Consider the following 13837-nt stretch of genomic DNA (forward strand, 5'->3'; position numbering starts at 1 on the left):
GGGTTTTTTTTGTTTGTTTTTTTTTTGTTTTTTTTTTTGTTTTTCTCGAGGGATGATCACGGAGCTAAAAATACAGCAGCGCCAGTGGCCTTTAATCCCTCTTCAAGAGCAATCTGACACCCCTGCTCTTCTTCCCAGCGGGGTTTTTGGGACGCTGGCAGCGGGCAGGAGGTTCCGTGGGTTCACTCGATCCTTTTTCTGYTCCTCTCGGGGTCCGGGCTCCTCCTGGGTTTCCCCGGCACCTCCTCTCGCAGGGGGACCGCGGCTCCGACCCGAGCGGGATTGTTCGCTGCTGACACGGAGCATTTACAGTAGCGCGTTCCGCCTGCCAAACGCGCCGGGGTTATTTTTACCCGGCTCCAGGGCGGGGTATAAATAGAGCCGAGGCCGTTCGCTGTTGCTGACCGAGAAATGTCCCCCAGAAGCGGGCCAGGCACGGAGGAAATGTCGCCTGGAACGTGGTGACCGCGGGGGGATTCTGCTTTGGCTACAGAGCCCTGGTGCCACCCCTCTCCATGTGACCCCAAAAGCCACCAAGGCACTCAGGTTCTGCTCTCTCAGCGCTGTTTTGGGAAGTCTGAAGGTGTTGAGAGCACAGATTTTGTCCAGTAATGACTACCTAAATTAATTACTCATTAAATCCCTCCAGGATTAAATCCATCCATCCCTCAGAGCACCCCAAATCCGTAAGGGGGGGATCAACCCTTGCACTGGGGGACTCAAGGAAAGGCTGTTGGAAGGACAGCAAGGACAGGGGGGTGACAGACATCACCAGCTCGACTTCTGTGACATAAAAAAAAATCCCCACGGAGCTTTTCCAGCCTGGCCTGTTATTTATGGCTCGGGATCAAGCAGCTGCTCCCGGCGGGGGCTGCCCCGCTCTGCTCCACGGGGAAGGTTCTGCAGACGGTTTGTTCCCGATGTATGGAAAAACTTCTGATGAGGTGAAGCGAAATGCTGGGGGGGAAAAAAATCATAAAATCCTTTAGCAGGGGCCCCGACCTCGCCCCGTGGAAATGTGCCCCTYGGTGAAGGGCTCGGAGCGAGGCTTTGGACGCCTGACAGAAATAGCAAATGCTCTAGGAGCGCTTTCATGGAGCTCTGCTTCCCCGTGAAACCCAGACTGGTGTTTTCTTTTCCACTTGGACCAGGATTTTCCCATAATTGTGCTATTTTTATGGAGGTTTCAGACAGAGAGCGAGGGCCTCTCCCAGCCAAGCCCTGGTGCTGCTGGAGCCCTGGAGGGTTCAGCCTCTGACGCAGCTTCCCCGTCTTTGCCAAGTCCCTTTGCTGGCAGATGTCTCACCCTGTGGAAATGGGGGATTTGCTCCATCTCTGCCTCAAAGGGATTTTTTTTTTCTCTTTTTTTGGATTTTCCTGCCTGGAGATGAACCGTGGTGCAGATGCTGCCTGAACCGGGGGGGAAGAAGCGGAGCCTTTGTGGCACAAAACGAGGGCTCAGCCGAAACTGCCACTCTGAGGATACAAAAATCAACTCCTCACCGGTCCACACCAATTTCTAAATGACAAAAAAGGGGCTTTGATCTTTCCCTGGGCAGCTCATCAACACCCCAATCCCTGCTGATGGGCTRAAGGCTAAGGAAGCACCAGGAGAGATGCTGAGGTGCCCCAGAGGAGGTGCCAGCTGTGCCCAGCACCCAGCGCCCAGATTTTGCTGGATTCTGGAGAAACCCTGACAAGGAGGGAGCTTTTTTGGGAATGTCGGTGCTGCTGGAATCTCTGCTGGGTTTTGCTGCTTTGGGTCCTGCGGGAACGAGCCCTGTGGGAGCAGCTTTTATAGGGAGGAAATGAAGTRGCTGAAGGGATGAGCTGCTGTTATCTTTCATTTAAGGTGGGATTTCTGGTGACTKCGGGATTTGAGCTGCCGGGGCTGTGACTGTGGTGGGGGACTGTTAACACAAATCCTTTTTTGCAGGCTCGGGGAGGTGAATTTAATCTTTGAAGCCTGGTGGGAACGAGCTCTGGGAGCTGCCAGCAGCCGGCCGGCGCCCGGAGCCATTAGCAGGGCACTAATAATGTCCTTTATTAAATCATAGCCACGTCACCAGCTGCACTGGGGGATGTGACTGCCTGCACGTCCCTTCCCAACCTGCCTGCTCCTCTGGGGGCYGGGCCACAGGGTTTTTCCCCGTGGGTTTTCAGGTTTTTTTTGCTCTGTGGATCCATCCTGTAGAAGGGGATGGTGTTTCTTCAGTTCCTCCCCGGGTCCTGATGGCCTCACATGCACGGGGAGTTTTTCTTTGGCTYTGCTGTCAGCAGGAGGGGATCTGTGAGCTCCTGATGAAATCTCCTGTGCCAAACCCGAATTTCCCCCAAATACAAATCATTCAGCCCAAACTGGGCTCTTGTGCTCTTTGTGCCTGYCTTGCACCAGACCAGGCTTTGTTTGGGTTTTTTTTTGAGTTGTTTCCTTCAGTCCCCATCACACCCAGATCTGAACAAGTGCATTCCACATCCTGGCCTCTCAACCCAAAAACATTTGGGACCCAAGCAAGGTTCAAGTCTTAGGAAAACCCCACCCCTGCTGGAGGCRCTGGCTAACGGGGCCAGGGCTCCTTTTGGATTAGTTGCCCACGAGYAAGAAAAGCTATTTTGAAGCAGAGGCTGGGAATGTTTGAGCTAATCCCAGGTGGAAGCTGATTAAGGGCTCGGGTGGGGGAGATTTGGAGCAGATCCTGGTTCCACAGAAGCCCGGCCATGGCCCTGCCCAGCCAAACCCCCCTGTCTCCAACGAGCAAGAGGAGGAAAAGCTCAGYCCAGCCTTTCCCAAGGTGTTGGAGGGGATTTCACTGCACAAACCTTTGCCAAGGTCTGTGGGGTTTAATCCTGACCTTTGGCAGCTGCTGGGTGCCAGGAAGGGGAGAGCTCCGTGCTCCTTCCCAGGCTGGCGAGCCAAGGGATCACGGGGGCACCTTCCTGAACCCTTCAGCTCTGTGTCACCCACAGCAGGGAGCTGGCAGGGGGTGTTTTCACCCTTCACATCCCAGGGGAATATTGGGATTTTGGCCATCATTTTATGGGGCTTGTGAGCTTTTCTGTGTCAGGATCCCACCATGGGCTGGGTGAGCTCAGCTCTGAATGGGCAGTGCCAGGGACCAAAGGGTGCAGAATTTGGGGGGAATTTGAAGATCCACAGCATTAAACTGTTCAGATTCCCCAGGGCAGGTGCTGCATGGCTCATCCCATTCCCGTGGGGCTCTCCACTCTGCTTTGCTCCTTCCCAGGCTGGAAGTCGAGGGATCACTGGGCACCTTCCCGAAACCTTCAACTCTGTGTCACCCATGGCAGGCAGCTGGCAGGGGGTGTCTTCACCCTTCACATCCCGGGGAAATATTGGGATTTCGGCCACTATTTTATGGGGCTTGTGAGTTTTTCTGTGTCAGGATCCCACTGTGGGCTGGGTGAGCTCAGCTCTGAGTGGGAAGTGCCAGGGACCAAAGGGTGCAGGATTTGGGGGGAATTTGAAGGGACCAAAGGGTGCAGGATTTGGGGGGGATTTGAAGGATCCACAGCATTAAACTGTTCAGATTCCCCAGGGAAGGTGCTGCATGGCTCATCCCATTCCTGTGGGGCTCTCCACTCTGCTTTGCTCCTTCCCAGGCTGGCGAGCCAAGGGATCACTGGGCACCTTCCCGAAACCTTCAACTCTGTGTCACCCATGGCAGGGAGCTGGCAGGGGGTGTTTTCACCCTTCACATCCCAGGGGAATATTGGGATTTTGGCCATCATTTTATGGGATTTGCGAGTTTTTCTGCGTCAGGATCCCACTGTGGGCTGGATGAGCTCAGCTCTGAGTGGGAAGTGCCAGGGGCCAAAGGGTGCAGGATTTGGGGGGGATTTGAAGGATCCACAGCATTAAACTGTTCAGTTTCCCCAGGGAAGGTGCTGCATGGCTCATCCCATTGCTGTGGGGCTCTCCACTCTGCTTTGCTCCTTCCCAGGCTGGTGAGCCAAGGGATCACTGGGCACCTTCCCGAAACCTTCAACTCGGTGTCACCCACAGCAGGGAGCTGGCAGGGGGTGTGTTCACCCTTCACATCCCAGGGAAATATTGGGATTTTGGCCATCATTTTATGGGCTTTGCGAGTTTTTCTGTGTCAGGATCCCACTGTGGGCTGGGTGAGCTCAGCTCTGAATGGGCAGTGCCAGGGACCAAAGGGTGCAGGATTTGGGGGGAATTTGAAGGGACCAAAGGGTGCAGGATTTGGGGGGGATTTGAAGGGACCAAAAGGTGCAGGATTTGGGGGGAATTTGAAGATCCACAGCATTAAACTGTTCAGATTCCCCAGGGAAGGTGCTGCATGGCTCATCCCATTCCCGTGGGGCTCTCCACTCTGTTTTGCCAGGCACAGAAATGTCACGTGTGACACCCAACACGGCTGCAGGAGGGTGGCACAAACAGCAAATTTTGGGTCAGGAGGAGGAAATCTCAAAGGCGACCATGAGGAATTTTCCCAAAAAGCAGAACAAACCCACTGTGAGGGAAGATCCTGCACACCAGACCCTGCTGGATTAAATATTTGGGTTTTACCAGAGCCCCAGCCCAACAGCAGCTCCTTGTTGGAGACTCACAGAAACACAACACAGCAAAGGGATCCCAGGTCCTGTGCCTTCAGCTCCTGAAACCACAGAGCTTCCTGCACAAAAACCCCAAATTCCTCCCCACATCCTGYCCTGGGCAAACATTGAGCAGGAACACTCAGCAAACACATCAGGTGGAAACACAGCGAGGTTTCCTCTCCAGGAAAATACCGACGCCTCTCTGATCACTCCTGGACTGAAAGCACGTTTGGAGCAGCTTTTAAGGAATTGCTTACTTTTGATTTTCCTTGGGTTTTTTTTCCACCTGGAGCCCCACAACAGCAGCATTATGGCCGAAGCCTGAGGTGTTTTTAAAGACCCCGTTTCAGGTGTTTATATGAACATAAATCACACCTCAAACTGTGAGCCCTTGTCTGCTCAAAACACTCCTGAGGCCGAGCCCTTCCTGCCCGAGGACCCCCAAAAAGTCTCCCTTCCTTCTTTTTCCGAGCCTGAACATCCCAAACCCCCACCCCAAATGGAGCTGCTGCGTGGGGGGAGCCCCAGAGCTTGTTTGGGAATTGAGGCAGTTTTGGGAATTGAGGGARTTTTCCTCCCAGCACCAAAGGAAGTCCCAGGCGAGCCCTGGATGTAAATTTTTCTTGCATATATTTGCATATATCGGATCAGTGGGCAAGCTGGGAGCAAAGTTTGTGTTTGATGATGCTCAGCCCCCCTGTGCTGGGGGAATCTGGGAGAGGAGAACTGCAGGGAGAGCCCAGCCTGTGCCCCTCTCCTCGTGTCATCAATGTTTCACCGCTGGGACAAAGGCAGGGAAGCGTTTTCCAAGGATTTGGAGGGAGGGGCAGGTGGTCACAGAGATTTTTTTGGGGACAAAACATCCTTTAGATGAGTAATTCCTTGCAGGAATTAATTCTGTTGTCTCTTTGGAAGATCATAAATTAAACTGCTTGTTCTGATCACTCTTTTCCTTCCCTTAAAAGCAGAGAATATCAATAAATCTCATTTTTTTACAAGTCCAGGCAGTTATGTGGGACCACTGCCCCCTTTTTCTCCTCTTTCCCACAGTGGATAGAGGATCAGAGCACCCCAAAAGTGCTGTAGCCAGGCACACACCACGGCACAAAGATTGAATCTGGGGAAGGAGGCACTGGGGGCTGCAGCCACGGGGTTTGAGACACAATTCTGGCACCCACACTGAACCCTCCTGCTTGCAGTGTGTCCATTTTCCTTTGGAATGAACCCAAAAGCTGGGGCAGCACAGCTCCAGGCTCTGCCTGCCCGTGGTGACATCACAATTTGTGTCCGGATTAAAGGGAAATTCAAATTAATCCTCGCWGTCCAGGGAGATCTCTGGGGTTTAGCGTTTTTTTCCCTGATCATTCAGTATTTTGAGCAGATGCTTTTTTTATTTTTAGTTCCTCACGGAGGCAGCAGGTACTGGAAATCCCATCCCTGTTGCTGCAGCCTCATCATCTGAGCAGGGGAGTGATGGAAGAAAGGAAAATAAAACTGGTTGGTCTCGGCTGTGCCACCCAGAGCTCCTCAGAAGGGAGAAAATCAAAACCCACCCAGTAATTAATCAAGTGTAAAGAATCTGAGCCATACTGTGCTGTGAAAGTCCACTGGGATTGTGCTGCTGGTTGGGGTGAGAGCCCCAGACCCCAGAAATCCTGTGGGATCCCCCCATAAGGAGCCGCTGGGTTGGGGTGAATCCCATAAATATATATATTGTTTATATTAAAGTGACAAAATGCTTATAAAATTTATTAATTGAAAACTTTTTATAGTTTTTTTATACTTTATTAATATAAAAACGTAATAACTTTTTATATATTATTAAAATGTAATGTAATTACTTTTAATATMTTATTAATGATATTTTATATCTATATTGCTATAAGTTTTTAGTAGTGTATAGATAACATATAGTATACTAGTTGCACGTAATTTAACTAGCTAGATTAGTACATAGATATATGAAATTACTAAAAAGTATAAATTAGAAAAGTTTTAAAGAAAGTAAACAGAATCCCCCTCACCTCCAGCGCTGCAATAAACAAATACCTGCTCTACAGACACAAGTCTAAAGAGTTTTATTTCCAAGCCTCTTTTCAAGCATCAGTAACCAGGAAAAGAGGAAATGGCTCAGGGTTTGGGTCAGGCTGGAAACAAAGCATCGATCCTCCCCAATGAACAGAAGGTCCAGATAAACCCTTTGCTGCCCTCAGCCATGCAGCACCCTGAAAAGTGGGACAAAAAAAGTATGTTCATAATGAATTAATTAATTAATTAAACTTCTCTCCTGGGATCACAGCAGTGAGCACGGTGTCACGCCGGAGCAGATCCCAGCACCCCCTGGATTTATATTTATATTTATATTTATATTTATATTTATATTTATATTTATATTTATATTTATATTTATATTTATATTTATATTTATATTTATATTTATATTTAATTCCTCAGGGTTTGCAGGGGCAGGAGGTGATGAGGGGCTGTGCTGCTGTTGGTGGGAGCAGGTGAAGCCACGCTGCTGCAAACACAAATCCGTTCCCGTTGTGCCCAGCCGGGCACAGGGGTGCTAAGCCAACCCACGAGGGCCTCCAGTGCCTGGCATCTGTGTCAGGTGGCTGAAAAAAATCACAGAAAAACTTCAGCTGAGCAGGGCACGGGCACGGGACTGGGCAGGGATTGTAATTAAGGGGTTTGGTAATGAGCCCTGGCACGCTCCGCTCCCAAATTCCGCTTAGAGCTCSCTGCTCCTGCTCCCRGTGAAGGGAATAAATCAGTGGGGTCCCATTGTMCCCACTGTCCCCAYKGTCCCTGGGCTTTGCTCAGCCACGGGGGATGGTTGGTGGCACTGCAGGATCTCCCCTGGRCAGAGCRAGGGACACTCYGGGCCCCTCCCCGCCCAACACRCGGGTTTGGGGTGGCATGAAAAATTGATTTCTTGATTAAAGTCTAATGCGTGGTATAATTAAGGAAATCCTCCYGGTTCAGAAAGTCATTAGGAGATGATTAATTGGGATGAGGCTGGCAGCTGCCTYCTGCAGAGGAGCAGGAGCGTGGCTGCTGCACCCCCAGGACCCCAGGGCAGCTGGCGCAGGGTCACACATGGGATGGAGCCATTTCCATTTTTCCTTGGAAATCTCTCTGCATTTGGGATCCCCCTAAATCACTGCTGATGCTCTTTCCATGAACATTTTCAGGCCTTTCACCTCAAAACATTTAATGAAGTGGTCATAGTTGTGCTGCAGAGCCTAAGGAGGTTCTTCCAGAGGTGATCCATCCCCTCCATGTCCATCCTGCACCTTTCAGACACCCATAAAACCCCTTTTTCCCTGATTATTCTTCCAGTTCTTGCATTTCTTTTATTTATGATAAAGAGAGCAGAGGCAGCAGCAGCTCCAAGGGTTTTTTTGTTCCCTWCTGAGACCTGGGGTTGATGCAGACACCAGGAGCTCATGCTGGGACTGGTGTCTGCAGCACAAACTGGTTTTAGGCTTGCAGTGGTAATTGAACACTAAATGGTAGATCTGTCAAATAGATTGGSTGAAAAGATCAATTTGCTTTGGATAGAGGAGACCATATTTCATGGCAGAAAAAAGGAATTAGGGAGAATCAGTAACTCAGCCTGCCAGTGTGCACCAGTGGGAGTTATTAAGTGCGTCTCAGACGTTTCTGAGGAGTCTGAGGGTGAAAATTATTGTGGTTGAAGGAAATGTTGGTCACAGAGCTGCTGAAGGGATTTGTTTGTAAACAGTTCTGCTATGCTTGACACGTTCATGTAGGTTAGTTTAGACCCAACGGGTGAGTATTGAATGAGGGGGGAAATGTTATTCTGCAGCTCAGCAGTGAGAGTTTTCTATTTTCTTTTCAGTTCCCCTTTTTTTTTTTTTTTTTTTTGAGAGGGGAAGTGGAGTCTGGAGAGCTGGAGAAGTGTCCAACATGGCACTCACAGGACAGGGGTGCTGAGGAACTGTCTGAAGTGTTTTTTTTAATGTCCACACTGAAATTGTTTTGAATGTTGTAAGAAATGGGTTTAACGAGCTGCATGCACCCCAAAATGGCCCCACAAAGGACACCAAGAGGTGTTCAGGGCCTGATCTTCCCCAGGCACTGATTACAAGTTGCTAATTTACCTCCTCTCCTCCAGGAACTGCAGCAGGGCAGAAGATGCCCTGCATTGCCAGCCTGCCCTCCCTCATGCCCTGCAGGGTTGATTTCTCTGTGCAAGCTAGAGAAAGAAAAAAATTATGAACCAGAAAATAAAATTAAATCTACCATGAAAACRCAGCACTGTGGCAAACAGAAACTGCAATTACATCCCCAGGAACACCCTGGCCAAAGGATGAGGTGGCTGCAAGTGCTGCTCATGTGCCCTGGAGGGRAATTAGGTCTGGTTTTGCTCACTCATCTCCACAGTGAGAGACCAAAAATACTCTTTAAAAATAYCAGGCTGCTCAGAGCTCCATCCCACAYGGCCTTGAGCACTTCCAGGGTTTTCTGGGCAACACTTGCTCACAGGTTCCCCTGGGCTGTTGGATGGATCCAGGTAGGRCACCATGATCCATCAGCCCTGACARGGAGACAAGGATGTACTTTCAGGTGCCAAAGGTACTCTGTGGTTCAGCTGTGCTAAATACTGAGATTCTCACCCCAAAAAAATCTCTGAGCAGTTCAAGCACTCTCCCTGTGCCTGTGAGCACATGGAGGGAAAACTGAGTGCACAGCCTCAGCTGTCAGGGAGCAAATCTAGTTCAAACACACAGTTCTTATGCTGAAGTCGTTAAATCTTTGGCTAAACTAAAAAGGCAGAGTGAATAATGTTTTTAATATGCTCAGGAAATCCTCCACAYTGGATGAGATCAGAAGGAGCCATTAGCGAGGATGGACAGGGATTCTTCTCCAAACAAAGGCTGATACTGAGTAATTGCAATTCTATAAACAGAGCATCACTTCAAAAACTCAATGGCTGCCCCAGCATCTGGGGAAGCAGCAAACCCTGGGGTTTCATGTAAAGGTAAGATGGATGGAAAATAATTAGGAGCCTTACAGTTCCAAGCTTATTTTTCCAATCCACATTGTCCTCGAGCCATTATGTGTTTAACGGGTTTGCTCTGCACTAATGGGAATGGAATTGCCAAATTCCATCTGCACTCGGGGACCAGCCTTCTCCAGCTTTGTTCTTGGGAATTAAAGGACAGAGACGAGGCGGGTTTTTTTTTTGGGTTTTTTTTTTTTTTTTCTGAATACGCTCACTTTTATATTTCACAAAGCTAAAAAGCTGCTTGCTTTACAGATTAGGTTTTTTTCTGACATCAAATTGYTGGAAAAAAAAAAAAAAACCAGCAAAAATTGTAACTTAGTATGATAACTAAGAGAGTTAGTGAAGGGTTTTATKAGCTCCCAGCAGCTGAGAAGTATCCGAGGGGTTCACAAACATCAGTTAACCCTCAGAACACCATTAACCATGAGTGTTGTGAGAAGAATGTTATGGGGAGCAAAGAGGTGGGCCMATTTATTCACCAATCCATGAATTTCTTTCTCCAGGTGCCTTCCCAGATTAGCTGTTAGTCACCCTGCAGAATGTCTCCTTCGTTTAATGTCGAGCCATAAATCCCAGCCTTCAATTTAAGGAGCGGGTCCCAGTCATCATTTGCTRGTAATGGACTCAAGCTGCAAAATTTGGCTTCAAAGCTCAGAGCTGTGTGGATTTAGGGTTTTAGCTTGCCCRTTATAGAAATAAGAAACAGATGGGATTTGCAGGCCTGGTTCGGACTCCACGCTTCTCATCAGGTCAGTGTTGTTTAAGTCAAATCAGATTTTCTGCCCGATTCATTCGTGCCTCCGCCCGGTGCTCTGGTGGCATACACCAGCACAAACTATCCCCAGGGCTGGAATCCTCACAACACTGAGGATGTGCTCTATATCTTGGAGAAGAAATATTACCACTGGTTTTACAAGTGGTGTGGAATCAGGGGCAATTGAGAACGTTTGTAGTCAGCGCCAGCAAGGTCCTCAACGTGCGTTTATATATCAAAGTTCTCGTATTTTTAGAACTTCAGAGATGAAAACTGTACAATATTTCTTTTTCATCTAATGAGGRTTCTGTGAGACATATGGAAGGGCARGGCTGGATATATTCTTAGCAATTTAACACCACCAGAGCATCTTGCCTTGATTTATCCTAGGCTCCACTCCTCGGGGCAAATCTGGCAGAACGATTCCTCAGGGATGGTTTCCAAGGGAAGTCACCACTTCCTCCTCTATCCAAACTCAGTCTGGGTATCTTCCCTTTGSAAGCAGCACTTCAGCTGAACAAATGATTCCATTTAATAGTGAAAGAACAGGCTTAAACTGCATTTTGCAGGTGAGATTATCTCATGGTCCTGTCTGGTTTCTAACTGAAGTTATCATTTAAAACGGGCCTGTTCAGCATCTCAGAGTTTATGGTGGTGCGGAACCATCTGTGGTTTGCTCTCGTGTGCCACTCATCAGTAAYTCCTTGGAAGGGAGAATTTCCTGAAGGGCTTTCACTCCTTCCTGATGGYTTGTGGAGATGGTTTTAGCTGGAAAAAGGGATTTACAGAAGCGTGGTGCTAAGGACTCACAGACCAGGCGTTGTCTCAAAGAACGCAGTGCTGCTCATACGCACACCACAAGATCACCAAATCGTGGGCAAAATAAAGAGCTGCTGTTCCCAGGCTGCCCGTGCAGCAGCCCTGCTGCTTCTGCCAGGGATGCACACAACTGGAGGGTCRAATAAGAAAACACTTTCATGTTGGTTGAACTTCAGTGCCAGCCCAGCTGAGACAAGGGCAGTGCCTGGGGACAGGCAGCCACAACGCCGCTGCGGAGAATGAAAAGCGAAGGAGGGCAAATGTTCAGTCTATAAAGGCTTCCAGCCTAATGTAGGATTAGTGGAAAGAAAATGGACTGCGCATTAAAATTCATGAAGGAGTACGATTTAAGATCCATGAATAACAGAGCCACAATTATGCAGGAGCGGGGATTTGGGTTTGTTTTTGTTTTTTCCAGAGCTGGTGGAAGAAATGAAGTCATTAGCAGGAGGTGTGTGGCTGCCGCGTGCTCTGCCCTTGTTGCTGGGTGTTGTGGACACACAGAGCTGATGGCACCAAAAGGTTTAACACAGGGAGAAGAGGGAATGGGGGAGGCTGTGGATCCACASACAAAACATGAGGAGGGTTTTGTGGTTTTTGTGGTTTGAGAGGCTGTGTCCTTGTCCCTGGGTCTCAAGGCTGCCTCTGGTAAGGAGAAGTTTTGATACTTGTTTGGTCTGGACAGATCTCTCTGGAGGGGGATGTGGCACCTGGGTGTCTGTCACTCTGGGACTCCTTGGTCAAGCCACTTGGAGTTCAAGGAGSTGAGGGGTGTAAGGGATGATTCATTACTGGGAGGTGTGATGGCATCCATGGTAAGGGACAGGAGGCTTCCATTCCTGCTTTTTTTCTTCTGAGTTAAGCTACAGGAACCTCAGGTCCTTCAAAACAAGGCTGTGGAAGGGTGAGCCTGGACCTACAGCACGTGGTGAGGGCCTTGGGAAGGGGAGGAAGGCAACTTCCAGTCCATCATTATCTAACGAGAGAGGGCATCAAGGAGATCTGGCTTTTCTTAATGACTTATCATGAGCAAAGCTCATGCCAGGGGTTAATTCTTTATCCTGTGCTCCCCTCCACGAGGATAGAGGCTGGGAAGTCAGCTGCTGTTATTCCACGGTCTTAATATAGAACAAAAGAGTAGTATTTTGTCCTAGATTTAACAGCTGGAGAAATAAAACTACTTCAGATGGCAGGAGGTGCTGTCACATGTAAGAGGTCATTTCCAGGGTGGTTTAGGATATCTGCTTATTCTACAGTCAGAGAAATAGATTTKAATAGAGCCATGGTGCACTCTAATGGGAATGTGGAGCCCAAGTGAATTATTGATTGTTTTGCACATTTGATAAGGAAGCCAGAAGAGGAAGGATGTCTAATATACAGAAATAGATTGTAAGACTCCCATGGGTTGTAAGAGCAGTGCGAGCGTGAGAAGGTCTTAAAATAGCCAACAGCTTTCACTGCTGCAGGTACAAAAGGCCTTGAGTCAGTGAAATACTTCAGGTGGAGATCCGGGGAGATGGATCTGCTCCACGCCTCCTGGATTTTTTCCCCTGCTTTCTCTCAGCCTATGTGCTAAGTGCCCATAAGCTGCCTCCTTTCGTCTCCTAAGGTAAGCGTGGGAAGAAAATGTTCCAATTTAACATGAAAATCTCAGACACCATTTAGAGATTTAGGTATTTTCCAATCTGCCCTACCCCAGTCTCCAGGGAGACTGTTCCCATGCCATTCTGCATTTATATTTCCGCACAGATAATTTCACTGATCCAAAGGCTGCTCGGAGGATCGCTGGGGGAGCTTTTTTTTTTTAAACCACAGACACCATGCAGTGGCTCTGTGTGAGCGTCACTGAATTGTTTCCAAGATTCAGCTCCTCACCTGTCTGGATGGTGCGTGAGGGCTGACAGACGGATGGACAGACCGTGCTCTGTGTGAGAATGCAAACAGCTGAGCCAAAGCTTAATCCTCTCGCCAGCCYGTGACCTTTTTATTCATGCTTGCACCTGGCGGGAGCAGCAATCATTCATGGATGTGGCCTCGGAAACAGCTGCAGGTCTGACACTGGAGTTAAATTTAAAAAGGGCAATGCAGGCATACGTGTGAGGGGGGCAAACGAACAAAATCACTTCCTAGAGCAACTTTGAAGAGAAAGCAGGGCTTGAAGAGTATCACCTGCAGTGAGTGTGTGCCAGGTCTCTTCTGCTGAGTACGGTGATGTTTGTGCAGAAAGGTTTGCAGAACTGGGGCAGGGAGAGCCGAGGGTGTGACTGTGACTCACTGCAGGTCTGGGCCATGTGCAGACACGGCTCCAGCACCCTCGGATCCGCTGGGAAGGGGAGCGGGATCGGCCTCAGCGTCAGCTGGGCAGGGYTGTGTGCCCAACAAGCAGAGGATGAGCAGTTGCTGTGGCAGTTCTGTCACCCTTTGTGCTGGTGYAGCTCAGTGAGACCTGCCTGAGGAGCTTCTCAACGCTGCAGTTGTTCTCTCAGCAGAGAGATTGAACTGCAAATCCCTTCCCAGACAGAAATAGCTATGTTGTATTCCACCAGAGCAACCTCCAGCCTGGATCTGGCCAGACACTGCCCACCTGCAGAACAAACCCAGCTAAACCAGTGCAGATTCCTGCCAGGGCTGTGTTTCCTGCAGCC

The sequence above is a fragment of the Malurus melanocephalus genome, unplaced genomic scaffold, assembly GCF_030028575.1.
Source record: "Malurus melanocephalus ecotype Western Australia unplaced genomic scaffold, MMel_1.1 scaffold_376, whole genome shotgun sequence".
Classification (NCBI taxonomy): Eukaryota; Metazoa; Chordata; class Aves; order Passeriformes; family Maluridae; genus Malurus; species Malurus melanocephalus.